General features: G+C 37.8%; 1 long non-coding RNA gene across 1 annotated transcript in view; it reads left to right on the top strand.

Annotated features, from left to right (window-relative positions):
• Nucleotides 1–3,870: 3,870 nt before the first annotated feature.
• Nucleotides 3,871–13,797, top strand: part of LOC134734123 (uncharacterized) — a 42,418-nt gene continuing 32,491 nt past the window's right edge. The window contains exons 1-2 of the long non-coding RNA XR_010117487.1: nucleotides 3,871–4,041; nucleotides 5,057–5,197. This is a non-coding gene — a long non-coding RNA (uncharacterized lncRNA). The remainder of the gene's footprint in view (nucleotides 4,042–5,056; nucleotides 5,198–13,797) is intronic.

Raw genomic sequence — 13,797 nt, forward strand, 5'->3', positions numbered from 1 at the left:
ACAGGGACTCACCGCCACGCCCAGCTAATTTTTGTATTTTCTGGAGAGATGAGGTCTCATCATGTTGCCCACACTGGACTCGAACTGTGTTTTTCACTTTTCAGAGTTAACTAAAAATTTTAAGACTCTGGTATTTGTTCGCACGTACTAGTATAATCTTCTGTGGCTGAGGTAGCAAGTTCTCCAATTATACTTTCTATTGCCTCATTAGTCTTCACCTATTAGCAAGTAAGTTTTCTTTAATGGCATATTTAGGATCATTTTAGTGATGGTCATTTACAATAAAAAACAAAGACTACAGTACACTCATACACTGTGCGCTAATGTATTGTTTAATTCTACTCCATCTGCAAGCGTTTACTTTCTTTTATTAACTGCATTAGAAGAGGCTAATTTGTATAGTGTTTACATGTTATTTTCCCCAGTGAGGTGTCTGCTGTCATGCTTCTATGGCTCTATTATACCAGAAAATGATACCACATTGCTTTCGATTGCTTTAATATAAAAATCAATAAAAAGAATTATATGGGGGGAATCCTCTTATGACTGAAAATATGTGATAAACAAGAGTGAGAGTAAAATAAAAAAAATTCTTGAACAAATTTGATCTCTTTTCATCTCATCTCTTGCTTTTCTCCTTAAAAGTAAAAAGTCACCTCCTGTATGTCTCAGAGGTACAGCTGTATTATCCATTGCCGCTGCTGCATCATCTCTATAGCAGCCACTGTGTGACAGTTATTTTGCACAATGCAGGGTAGAAAAAGGAACTAGCAGAAACAGTCTACAGCATAATTAAGAAACACTCTTCTCATTCCACTCCTCCCCATTATCTTTTCTCCTCACCTTGGCCTGTGTTTTTCTTCTTCATGAAATGGTAGTAGTTTTCAGTCTTGGTGAGAAAATAACAATTCAGCTAACCCCAAATGATAGGAAAACTTGTGCACAGAGTCACAGGTACATGTGGTGTCCAAGTGAGTAAACTAACCTAGTCATTTTCAGGCCAAATTTGAGGCAGATAAAGCAAAAATAGAAATATGGCAGAGGTCAGAAATTGCTAGCTGAATTTGTTAAAGAAACTGCACGCCATTGATTAGTTGGAGGCTTTTTAGTCCAAGAAATTTTTGTCACTGTCCTCAGAGATTTTGTCTTCTTAAGCCATTGTGTGTGTGTGTGTGTGTGTGTGTGTGTGTAGACAGTCTCACTCTGCTGCCCTGGCTGTAGTGCAGGGATGTGACCACAGCTCACTGCAGCCTCAATCTCCTGGGCTCAAGGAATCCTTTTGCCTCAGCCTCCTAAAGTGCTGGGATTGCAGGCCTAAGTCACCATACCTGATCCAAATTTTTGATAAAGCATTTCTGGTAGAGCATTTTTGGGGTAAAACCCACAACAAATAGTGATGACTTAAAGTAAGAACTGACCTAACTCAAACTCCACTTTGCTTCAAGGCCTAAAGACTGGCAATCAGTCAGATTACCACCATATGACAAATACTTTTTTGCTCATATAGACAGGTGATAGACGATAGATAGATAGACAGACAGACAGATAGATACACAGACTATCATTTAAACTATTCATTTACACAGACAGGTAATTTGAAAAATGTCTTCATGGGTATGACTTCACATTATAGAGATGTCTTATGAGAGAATCCCCAAGCATGCACATATCACCAAAATACTTTTCTATTTGTATTCTAGGTTCAGTATTTAAAAGGAATCCTATAATATAATCCCCAATATATTACTAAATAGGCTTATTGTGTGTGTATATGTGTGTGTGTGTGTGTGTGTGTATATATATTTGGATGTGTCATCACAAAGATTCTTAAGACTGATTGATGTGACTTCATTTGTTGTCCATAATGAATAGAATCATTTTAAGAGACAGATTTGAGGCCAGGTGCGGTGGCTCACACCTATAATCCTAGCACTTTGAAAGGCCGAGGCAGGCGGGCAGATTACTTGAGCTCAGGAGTTCAAGAGCAGCCTGGACAACATGGTGAAACCCCATCTCTACAAAAAATACAAAAAAATTAGCTGGGTGTGGTGGTGTGTACCTGTCATCCCAGATACGTGGGGGCTCTGAGGCAGGAAGACCCTCTGAACCCGGGAGGTCAAGGCTTCAGTGAGCTGAGATCCTGCCACTGCACTCCAGCCTGAGTGACAAAGTAAGACACTGTTTCAAAATAAAATAAAATAAAATAAAAAGGCCGGGGGGAGGGCAGGGGGAAGAAAGAGATAGAGAGAAGGTAGTAGTAAGATTTTTGTCTTACTCTAAATAAGGGTAAAATTCATGTTTATTTAAAAAGAATTAGGTTGGCTCAAAAAGAAAGGGTGGGGGAGGGAATGTATGCTAAGGCCACTTGGGAGCTATTCCTGCGGGTGGTGGCCATCTACTCTTCAATAAAACAGGACTACTTACCATAGCAACCAGAGTAGTAGATGGTATATGTGCTGCCTCTGAGATACAGTGCTTAATAAAGAAATACTTGCAGTGAAGAATGAACAAACACATGGGCACTTTTTTACAATCTCATAATAGAAAACAATATCTTTTTCAAAAGCATTTATATTTTCCCAATTTTTAATACCCAGCTACTGTGTGATAATCAATACAACATGCCACAAGCCATTTGTCTTTCTTTGTGACTGGCTTGCCTTTGAAAGTGGTAATTTTTATTTGGGTGCTTGTTTCAACAGGATGAATGTTGCATTTCAGAAGGCACCAAGCTGTGATGGGGGGAAGGTGGCCTTTACTATTCTAAAAAGGGGAGCACAAAACGACTCGGAGTCCCTGCCTAGCGAGCACACAGATCCACGCGAGTCTCTGAGGTATGCCCAGGTATGTGGCTACATATTATCTACTACTTTCTTTTGCATTTCATCCAGGGAGGAGGGGCTTGATGGTTTTACAGAATCTGAGAGCTAAGACACAGTGGTCTGCTGAAGAGGCTGTTCATTGCTTTCAGCGGCAACTTAGATCCTCCATGCTTTTTTCTAAGCTCATTTATATACTTTGGCTGCCAGTTTACTTTGCAACACCCTGAGCTTTGCATGTGAGGGTCTTGAATTATCTTGTAATACTACTACTCCCTGTGAGTGGTTTCAAAATTTTACAATAATGTTTATTTTGCATGTGTGGGATTATTCATGTATAATTACTACAAGCAGGTATGTTCCATATGTTATAAAAGTTAAATTTTTACTTGGAAATCGTAGCCAAAGAACACTTTTTTTTCCCCAGTGAAAGTAATTTAAATTGAAGTAAGACCCTCTAATACCACCATCTGTACAAGTAAATTACTTTCAGAGTAATTAAATATGCATATCTGAGCCATGTACTGTACAGATGAACCAAGTTTTATTGAAGCAATATGCTTATAAATCCCTTAGGTGTTAAAGCTGAAGAACCAATGGCATTTTATATTCATGCAGATACAAATAAGCATAAAGAAATATATTTGACTAGTTTCATCTTTTTTAAAAAATACATTTTATCAACTTTTCCTAGTTAATCAATATTTCTCATCAAATAGTATGATCAACATCTTTATTAGTCTAACATTCTGCATTGATTTAAAGCTTCACCAGTTATTTTCATGTTGCATGTATGTCTGGATTTATGACAGTGCCCAATCACTTATCTTCTGCAGGTTCCTGGGGAGCAGAGCAACGCAGTGAAACTGAAATTATTAAGTTGTCTGAATTCATAATAGTTGGACTTGCCCCTCCATGAAATAGCACTGCACAGCCAATTGGAATTCATGGCCCTAGCCCTTTATTGCATCATCATGGTTTATAGTCCATAGCAAATACAAATACGGAAAGGAACCATAACAATATGATACATCTGACCTGCCAGCCTACCTTCTGGGGCTTTGCTTGATGAGCTTGCATTGTCAATGCATGGGACAAAAGCAAAGGGAACACTCTCTGTTTACCCCTTCTAAGGCCTGACCTTGGGCCCCTAGTCCGTGTCTTTGACCTTGTCATCACCACCACAGGCAGCCAATCTCAACTGGGAAAAGCAGGGATTTATGTAAGTTCCCAGAAACAAGGCTTCGTGAAGGCTTCCTGATGTCAGTTTAAAAGTGGTTTCCCACTGTGGTGAGATACCCCAGTTGCTTTTATAAAGCATTAATGTCTTCCTTACTAGAGCTGAAAAGTGACTTGGGCTCTGGAAATGGTCTGATAAATTGAAAGCTACCAAAGGAAGGTTCTTTGTCAGGAACTTTTTCATCTCAGATTCATAAAAATGGAATGTTTTTCTCTCAGATTGTTCTTAATCCTTAGGAATATAGTAATCAATTTTTATTTCCTTCACATCAATTAATTCCCATTAAGGTAAAATTAAATGTTCATTGGAAAATGTTGGGACTTTTTCTTATTGCTAGCATCCTCTCATCTTTATAACAAAAGTGGATGAAACCTGCAAGTGATAAGGAACTTTAAAAAAAAAAATGCATACTTACTTGCCCTTTAACAAACAAACCAAATAAATAAATGCTTTCCATTTCGAGACAGGGTCTCACTTTGCTGCCCAGGCTGCAGTGCTGTGGCATGATCTTAGTTGACTGTAGCTTTGATCTCCTGGGCTCAAGCTATCCTTCTGCCTTGGCCTCTTGAGTAGCTGGGACTACAGGCATATACGACTGCACTTGGCTAATTTTTTTTTTAATATTATTTTTCATAGAGGTGGGGTCTTGCTATGTCTCTCCCAGGCTGGTCTTGAATTCCTGTGCTCAAGTGATCCTCCCACCTCAAACTTCCAAAGGCTAGGATTACAGGCATGAGCCACTGTACCCCAAAACTTGCTTAAACAGAGGAAATTCCAAATCGTCTCTGGAATAGAAGCACCAAGGAATGCTCTACGTATCTTCTTTGGTGCATTTTACTTTTTCATTTGTTTATAATAAGTTAAAGGGAACACGCAATGCAATACCTTTAAGAGTCAGATTAAGGTTGCATATCACATTATTGAAAATGCATTTAAGACAAGAAGGCTGGAATTATCCTCTAAAAGCAATCTATTTTATTCCCCTCTCTTTTGGCAGGAACTCATTTCAACTATCCTATTCAGTGGATCCTCATTGGAAAAGCCACCTTCAAAAAGTGTCTTTCCATTGCTGATCCATGACTAGCGCCTGAACCCAAATTTTTAGCACTCTGCCACTAAAAGAAAAAATGCAAACAAGGTAATACAGGTTTCATAAAGTTAGGAATTTATGAAAATTATGTAAAATTTTCCTCTTTTTGATGGTTAAGAACATGAACTCCAGAATCAGACTATCAGAGTTTGACGACAGGCTGTGCTATTGGTGAGCTACAAAACCAGGACAAGTTAATTAATCTTCCTATGCCTTTTAAGATTTTCACACTTTAAAATAGGGGTGATAACATTCCCACTTTCTTTTTTTTTTTTTTTTTTTTTTTTTTTTGAGACAGAGTCTCGCTCTGTCGCCCAGGCTGGAGTGCAGTGGCGCGATCTCGGCTCACTGCAAGCTCCGCCTCCCAGGTTCACGCCATTCTCCTGCCTCAGCCTCCCGAGTAGCTGGGACTACAGGTGCCTGCCACCACGCCTGGCTAATTTTTTTTGTATTTTTAGTAGAGACGGGGTTTCACCGTGGTCTCGATCTCCTGACCTCGTGATCCACCCGCCTCGGCCTCCCAAATTGCTGGGATTACAAGCGTGAGCCACCGCGCCCGGCCGACATTCCCACTTTCTAGAGTCTCTGTGGGAACCAAATGATGTTTTACATACAAGCTTAGAGCAGTGGCTGCCGCAGAGTAAGTGCTCACTCTCAGCCGTGAGGATGTTGTCCATGTTTCTTGCCTTCATACTTAGTTTTTAAATGGCTAAATTAGACTCTTTTTATACAGCTACATATTCTTTATGGCACTAATCACAACTGTAGCTTTATGTTTATTTATGCGTTTGGTTGATAACAATCCCCCATCGAAACCATAAGGACACAAGGAAACAGATTTACCACCACAGCCCCACATTTTATTTGGCACGGTGCCTGACTGAGAATAGATTTCCAATGTATATATTTGAATAAATAAATTGTTTTTAATTTAACATACTTACTTGGAAAAAATAAAGAGTTGGCAACTTTATGACAGGCCCCATATTTTCAAAATATTCCCTAGTGAATGAAGCCTGAATTGTTTTGGAAACATCATTGTATTAGAAGCTTTCACCACTGCCTTAAGAAGCCCAATTCAGCATTTGACTGCTTAGTCACAAAGGGTTTCTAATTCAAACCACTTCTGTTACAGAAGAAATCCACTGTTTTTACTGTAAAGAGAAGGAAAGCTGCCCACCATACTTCACAATAATTTTCTACCAGAGACTTAAATAGGATGATTTTTTCCTTCACAAGTGAATTGAAATGCGTTATCCAAAATTGACTACAGATTTCAAAGTCAAATAGTAATAACAAAATAGAGTCCAATATAGCTTAGAGAATTTTAATCACGGAATCTTATAAAAATTTATACTCTATGACTTGTCTCCTTTCATCTAGTCTGGATAAATATGATTTTGTTTCAGACATGGACTTGGAACTCCAGAAACTGTTTACAAGGATCAAATCTGGTTTTACTAGGGACTGCCAGTGAGGTTCCAGGTTCACCCGGTCTGAAGTTCTAAGTCTCTCACTTCTGTTGAGCAATATTTCATTGCACAGATTCCCCAAAATCTGAAAGACTCCTGGAGAAGGAATAACTGGATAGTCTGTATACTGTTGTCTTAATTGGAAATAGTCAATTAGATGGGACAGGAAGAGGTGACCCTGGATTTTCATGTTTTCTTCATAATGTGCAATGATTATATATTGCTTTTCAGGTAAAAACAAAACATAGTTTTAAAAATAGTTCACCTTGGCTTTAGGCTGACTCTCTGTGGTACAATTTTAGAACACTTAGGTACACCATAATTCAGATGATTAACTCTTCCTTAACAACCTACGAGTATAAGATAATCACAGTGACAATTATTTTAATTACACAGTGAGTGGAGCCTCACACAGAGTTGATGTTTAGAGCTGTCTAGCAGTCTAGGACTGGGAGGATTAGTAGGGACTGGTAAGGGGATCAGAATGGAGTATCCACTAGAAGAGATTAAAAGACAAATTATTACAGGAGAGTCAGGGTAGTTAAAAGAAGCAGAAGATAAGCAGCTCTCTTAAAAATGCTTGCTTTTTCAAGGCATTTCAACCAAATATGAAAGCAGCTGATACTACCTTTAGTCTCTAAATAGAGAGTAAGAGAATGAACGTATCTCTAGTTTGCACATTTTCTGCCATCAGGTTTCAAATTCCCTTTCAGTAAAAATCTGACTAGTAGAAACTTTACCTGAAAACTTTGTCCCTAAAGAAAGCACACATTTTCTTATCACGGATTTCAAACAATGCACATTTATGTATGCAAACCTATATTTCTCCTTTGAGCACTCCACTCACTCTACCATCATTCAAAATAATAACGTGAGCCAAAAACTCATTAGTAATCAATATTACTATGAAACTTAAAATAGAATTACTATGGTATCAAAAGGACTTTATAATTTCATGTGGACAATTATTTCAGGTTTCTAGACTGCTTATTTCTCAGTATTCTGTTTTTTGTTTGTCTGGTTTGTTATAGTGGGTGGGTTTTTTGTTTTATTTCTATCATCATCATCATCATCATCATCTTCATCATGATATGATGATGCTTTTACTGAGATCTTGCTGGACCATGAATTATCGTTACCAAAGAGATCTGAGAGGCTGAACCCAAAGGAATATGAGTCTCTTCAATGAGAGTGGACTTATGTTATCAAATCTGAGAAGTAGCCAAAAGAATTTGCTTTCATCCTCCAACACAGATAAAGTTTTACCTCTTCATTTTTGAATACTATTGATCGAATCTGAATATTTTCTATTTTGTTCAATTCCAGGAAATGCAGATATTGGAAATTTTTAGATATACTTTAGTTTTTAGTCTTGGAAGAGGATGGTAAGGTGTGGGGGAGATTGAAAGCTTTTCCTTGTACTAAAATGGGTATATTTATACTTGCTCATGACCTTTGAAAGCAAAACTATGTACACTTTCTAAAATTATTTCAGAACCTAAAATAAAGGTTTCAAAAGCAGTACTTTCTAAATGCCAAGGAAAATAACAGAATGTTCTTATGTTTACAATTCTTCCTCAACTGTTTTATAGATAGAATTTTAAAATAGATTTTGCCTATGAAAGATAGTGTTCATTTAAATTGCACTAGCATGCAATTATGTCACAAAATGTTGTCATCTATTTAAAATAGCTTTTTGTCTCCTGAGATGTTTATTTCAAATAGTTATACTAAATTAGAGTTTCTACTAGAGAAAGATTAAAACTCTAGAATTCTTTAAAAATCTACATTCTGCAAGGCAAAAGAAAACTTGTAAGTTTTGGGAAATAGCAAAGGCAGCATCTCCTCAGACACTGAGGCACCATTTGGTGCTTAAATTCCAGTACCAACTGTAGAGTTTTAATTGCATTTGCTTTCAGAACACTGGAAGAATACAATGAAGGCCAGATGTAAGATAATATCTCACTTAATTCTTGAGTTTTTTTTTCCACTCTGGAAGTTAAGAAATCAAGTAAAACTACTTATAAGACAATATATAGACATCCAATTAAAAGAGAAGCTTAGAAATCAGCTAACACATACTCAAATAAACATTATTTAGCTTCCCTAAAGAAAGGCCTTGTTAGCCTTAATCACAAATCCACTCAGGAAAAAAATATCTGGTAGAAACTCATTGGGATTTTCTGGCTGAAACTAAACTCTTTTGTTAAGAATTACCATCTAAACTATGGCTGAGTTGAAGAAACTATATATAAAATGTCCATAAGAGCAACATCAATAAAAGCAACAAAAATTACTTAAAAACTATACCAGGTGGTCTTCTACTTTTGGCCATGAGAGAATGAGTCCAAACTTACCCTTTCATCATAAATATTTAGAAAACGGAACTAAATATATGATACAATAAATTTTAGAAAATGGACAGTCAGCATCACAGAATTATGATTCCTGAGAAGAAAGAAAAAATAAAAATAAAATGAACCTTGCAATCACTTCAGATTTCTGCCTGGAGGCAGTTTCCAGGCTATGGTGCAGGGAGAGAGAACCCAAACAGACTTGTGGTCTTACCCAAATGAGAAAACAAACACCATAAAGGCTAGAATATTCAAGACAGAGTCCAAGACAGAAGGGAGATGTATAGGAAGAGCTTTAGAAATCTGCATAAAGTCTCCTTGAGTTTTTAAATGAATACTAATCTGCATACACCTATGTGGAAACTCCATGAAGCCAGGCAAAAAGCTACCTTTAGAGAAAGAAAATTTACTAGAGAACTACAAAACAAATAATTCCCAGAGCTCACACAAAGCAGGAAATCATTCAAATTCCCACCAGCCAGAGTGGAGAGATCTCATTGACTATATGGGACATTCATAAGAAAATTCAGAAGGGTTAAAATTTATTTATAGGGCTAACGTTGGCCTAGAATAAACCTTATTCTAGACTTACCTTAAAATTCTGGAAATGAGCTTTGAAAGGATCAAACTAATTCTCAAGTAATTCAGCTGTTCTTAAAGAAATACAGCAATATCCAACCCTCAGATGTATAAGATTCACAATGTTTGGCACGCAGTCAAATATTCTTATGTGTAACAAATAACCAGAAAATCTGACTCATAACTAGGAGAGAAATCATTTTATAGAAAGATAGTCGAAAACGGCAGAGATAATGGAAGTAAGTAGGTGAGGATGGTAATCAGTATGCTCAAAGGCTTAAAGAAAATGTGAATAAATATGGAGAAGAATATTTTTGCAAAGACCCAAATGAAACATCTAGAGATGGAATATAAAGTATCTGAAGTGAAAATTTTGCTAAATAGTGTTAACAGCATAATAGACATTTCAGGGAAAAAAATGCTAGTGAACTTGACAAAATAGCAATTTAAACCACTCAGAATGAGGCTGACAAAGAAAATATCTAGGAAAAAGCCAACCAAACAAAGAAAAGCAACAGCTCAATAGCCTATATGGTAGTATCAAGTGCTCTAGCATATGTTTGCAAGTCTCTGCAAGAAAAGAAAGAGAATGTGGAAAAAAAAAAGAAAAGAAATAATGGCTTTTTTTTTCAAACTTAATGACAAAATAAACCTACAGATCCAAGAAACATACAGAACTCTAAGAAAGATGATGACAAACAAACACATATTAAGGTACATGTAATAAAATTTCTGAAAAGCATTCATAACAAGAAACTCTTAATAATGGCCAATAAAAATATACATTATGTACACGGGGGAAAAACAAGAATGACAACAGACTTCTTATCAGAATCTTAGCAATCCAGAAGACAATGGAATGCCATCTTAAAAGTGCTTAAAAATGACCTGTAAATGTGTTATTCAATATAAATTTAAATATTTCACAAATGAAGATGAAACAAATTGTTTATTTTCTGGGAAAATAAAAGCAAGCAGAGTGATATGGTTTGTACCTGCATCCTTGCCAAAATTTCACGTTAAAATATAATCCCCAATGGTGGAGGGGGGTCCTGGTGGGAGGTGATTGGAATATGGGGACAGATTTTCATGGTTTAGCACCATTTCCTCTTGGTACTGCATATTGATAGATTTCTCAGAAGAACTGCTTTAAAGTGTGTAGCACCTCCCTGCTCTCTTCTTCCTGCTCCTGGCCATGTGAAGTGCCAGCTCCTTCTTTGCCTTCAGCCATGATTGTAAATTTCCTGAGAGCTCCCAAGAAGCTGAGCAGGTACACCATGCTTTTTGTACAGCCTCCAGAACTGTGAGCCAATTAAACCTCTTACCTTTATAAATTACCCCATCTCAAGTATTTCTTTATAGCAGCACAAAACAGACTAATAAAGAAAATTGGTACTGAGAAGTGGGACATTGCTATAAAGATACCTGAAAACGTAGAAGCAGCATTGGAAGTGAGTGATGGGCAGAGGCTGGAACAGTTTAGAGGGCTCAGAAGAAGACAAGAAGATGAGGGAAATTTTGGAACTTCCTAGAGACTTGTTAAATTTTTGTGACCAAAATGCTGATAGTGATATGGACAGTGAAGCCAGGCTGAGGAGGTCTCAAATGGAAATGAGGAACTTTCTGGGAACTGAAGCAGTCACTTTTCTTACACTTTAGCAAAGAGCTTGGGTGCATTGTGTCTCTGACCTAGGGATCTGTGGACCTTTGAATTTTAGAGTGATGACTTAGGGTATCTGGCAGAAGAATTTCTAAGCAGCAAAGTATTTAAGATGTGGCCCAGGCTGCATCTAATGGTCTAAGTTCATGTATGTGAGCAAAGAAATGACCTGAAACTGGAACTTATATTTAAAAGGGAAGCAGAGCATAAAAGTTTGAAAAATTTGCAGGCTGCCTACCTGGTAGAAAACAAAAGCCCATTTTCAGGGGAGGAATTCAAGCTGGCTGCAGAAATTTGCATAACCAAAAGGAAGGCAAGTACAAATAGCCAAAACAACAATGGGAGGCCTCCAACGCATTTCAGAGACCTTCGCAGCAGCCCTTCCCATTACAGGCCCAGAGGCCTAGGAAGACTGAGTGGTTCCATGGGCCAGACCCAGGGCCCTCCTGCACAGTCTTAGGACACTGCTTTCCCATCCCAGCTGCTCTAGCTCCAGTCATGGCTCAAAGGAGCTCAGGTACAGCTCAGGCCAGTGCTTCAGTGGGAACAAATCATAAGCCTTGGCAGTTTCCATGTGGTGTTAAGCCAGTGGATGCACAGAGTGCAATAGTTGAGGCTTAGGAGCCTCTGCCTAGATTTTAGAGGAAGTATGGAAAAGCCTGGATGTCCAAGAAGAAATCTGCTTCAGGAGTGAATTCCTAATGGAGAATCTTTACTAGGGCAATGTGGAAAGGAAATGTGGGGTTGGAGCCCATACACAGAGTCCCCACTGGGCCACTGCCTAGTGGAGCTGTGAGAAGCCACCATCCTCCAGAACCCAGAACTGTAGATCCACTGACAGCTTGTACCATGCACCTGGAAAAATGGCAGGCACTCAAAGCCAGCCCATGAAAGCAGCAGTGGGGGCTGTACCTGGCAAAACCTCAGGGGCAGAACTGTCCAAGGCTTTGGGAGCCCATCCCTTGCACCAGTGTACACTACATGTAAGTCACGGAGTCAAAAGAGATTATTGTGTCACTTTAAGATTTAATGATTGCCCTTCTGGGCTTCGGACTTGTGTGAGACCTGTAGCCCCTTTCTTTTGGCTTATCTCTCACTTTTGGAATGAGAGTTTTTACCCTATGCCTATACCACCATTGAATCTGGGAAGTAACTAACTTGTTTTTTATTTCACAGGCTCCTAGGCAGAAGGCACTTGCTTATCTCAGATGAGACTTTGGACTGTGGACTTTTGAGTTAATGTTGGAATGGGTTAAGACTTTGGAGGACTATTGGGAAGGCATGATTGGAGTTTGCAATGTGAGAAAGACAGGAGATTTGGGAGGGGCCAGGGCAAACTAATATGGTTTGGCTCTGTGTCCCCACCCAAATCTCATGTTGAAATGTAATTCTCAATGCTGGAGGTGAGGCCTGGTGGGAGGTGATTTGATCATGGGGGCAGTTTCTCATGGTTAATCATCATCCCCCCTTGGTACTGCATAGTGACAGATTTCTCACAAGATTTGGTTGTTTAAAGGTGTGTAGCACCTTTCTCCCACTTCTTCCTGCTCCTGGCCATGTGAAGTGCCAGCTCCCCCCTTCACCTTCCACCATGACTTTAAGTTTCCTGAGGCCTCCCAAGAAGCTGAGCAGATGCCTCATGCTTTTTGTACAGCCTGCAGAACTATGAGCCAATTAAACCCCTTATCTTTATAAATTACCCAATCTCTGGTATTTCTTCATAGCAGTGCAAGAACAAACTAATAATACATACAGAGGATTTACTGCCAGCAGGTCTTCACTTCAAAAAATGTCATACAAGTTTCTTCAGACAGAAATAAATTATTAGCAGATGAAAACTTGGAGCAACACAGCAGAATGAAGAATATCAGAACATAGAAGACTTTATTTCTTCATTTTAAAAATATCTTCAAAAGATAATTGATTACTTAAAGCAGAAAACAATATTGTTATAAAATTTTTAACATGTCAAAAATAATATATGACAATAGCATAATGGATATAATGGGAAAACAATAGCAAACTGTTTTAAGACTTTTATATCCCATGTAATGAGGTGTAACATAATACGAAGGTTAACTGTGACAGGTTAAACATGCACCTTTTAAATCCTAGCGCAATCACTGAAAGTATAAATCAAAGAGCAGGAGCTAATAAATCAATAGTGGAGATAAAAGAAATTTATAAAAATAAACCAAAACAAAAAAAGGAAATGAGGAAAACAGAGAAAAATATAGCTAGAACAAATAGAAAATAAGTGTAAAGACTTCAGACTTAATACCAGCTGCACCAATCATATATCCACTAAAGGAAAAAGAAAACAATTTAATTAAAAGGAATAGACTGTCAAACTGGATAAAAAGAAAGCAAAATCCAACTATATGCTGTCTACAACAAACAACTTTAAAAATAAATATAGTTTTATATATATATGTAGACAGACATAGATGCAAAAAGCTATACTATGAAAACACTCATAATGAGAAAGCTAAAGTGGCTATATTAATATTAGACAAAGTAGCCTTCAGAAAGAGAAATAAAATTAGGAATAAAGAGAGACATTTCATAACCATAAAGAAAATA

The sequence above is a fragment of the Symphalangus syndactylus genome, chromosome 12 (genome assembly GCF_028878055.3).
Source record: "Symphalangus syndactylus isolate Jambi chromosome 12, NHGRI_mSymSyn1-v2.1_pri, whole genome shotgun sequence".
Classification (NCBI taxonomy): Eukaryota; Metazoa; Chordata; class Mammalia; order Primates; family Hylobatidae; genus Symphalangus; species Symphalangus syndactylus.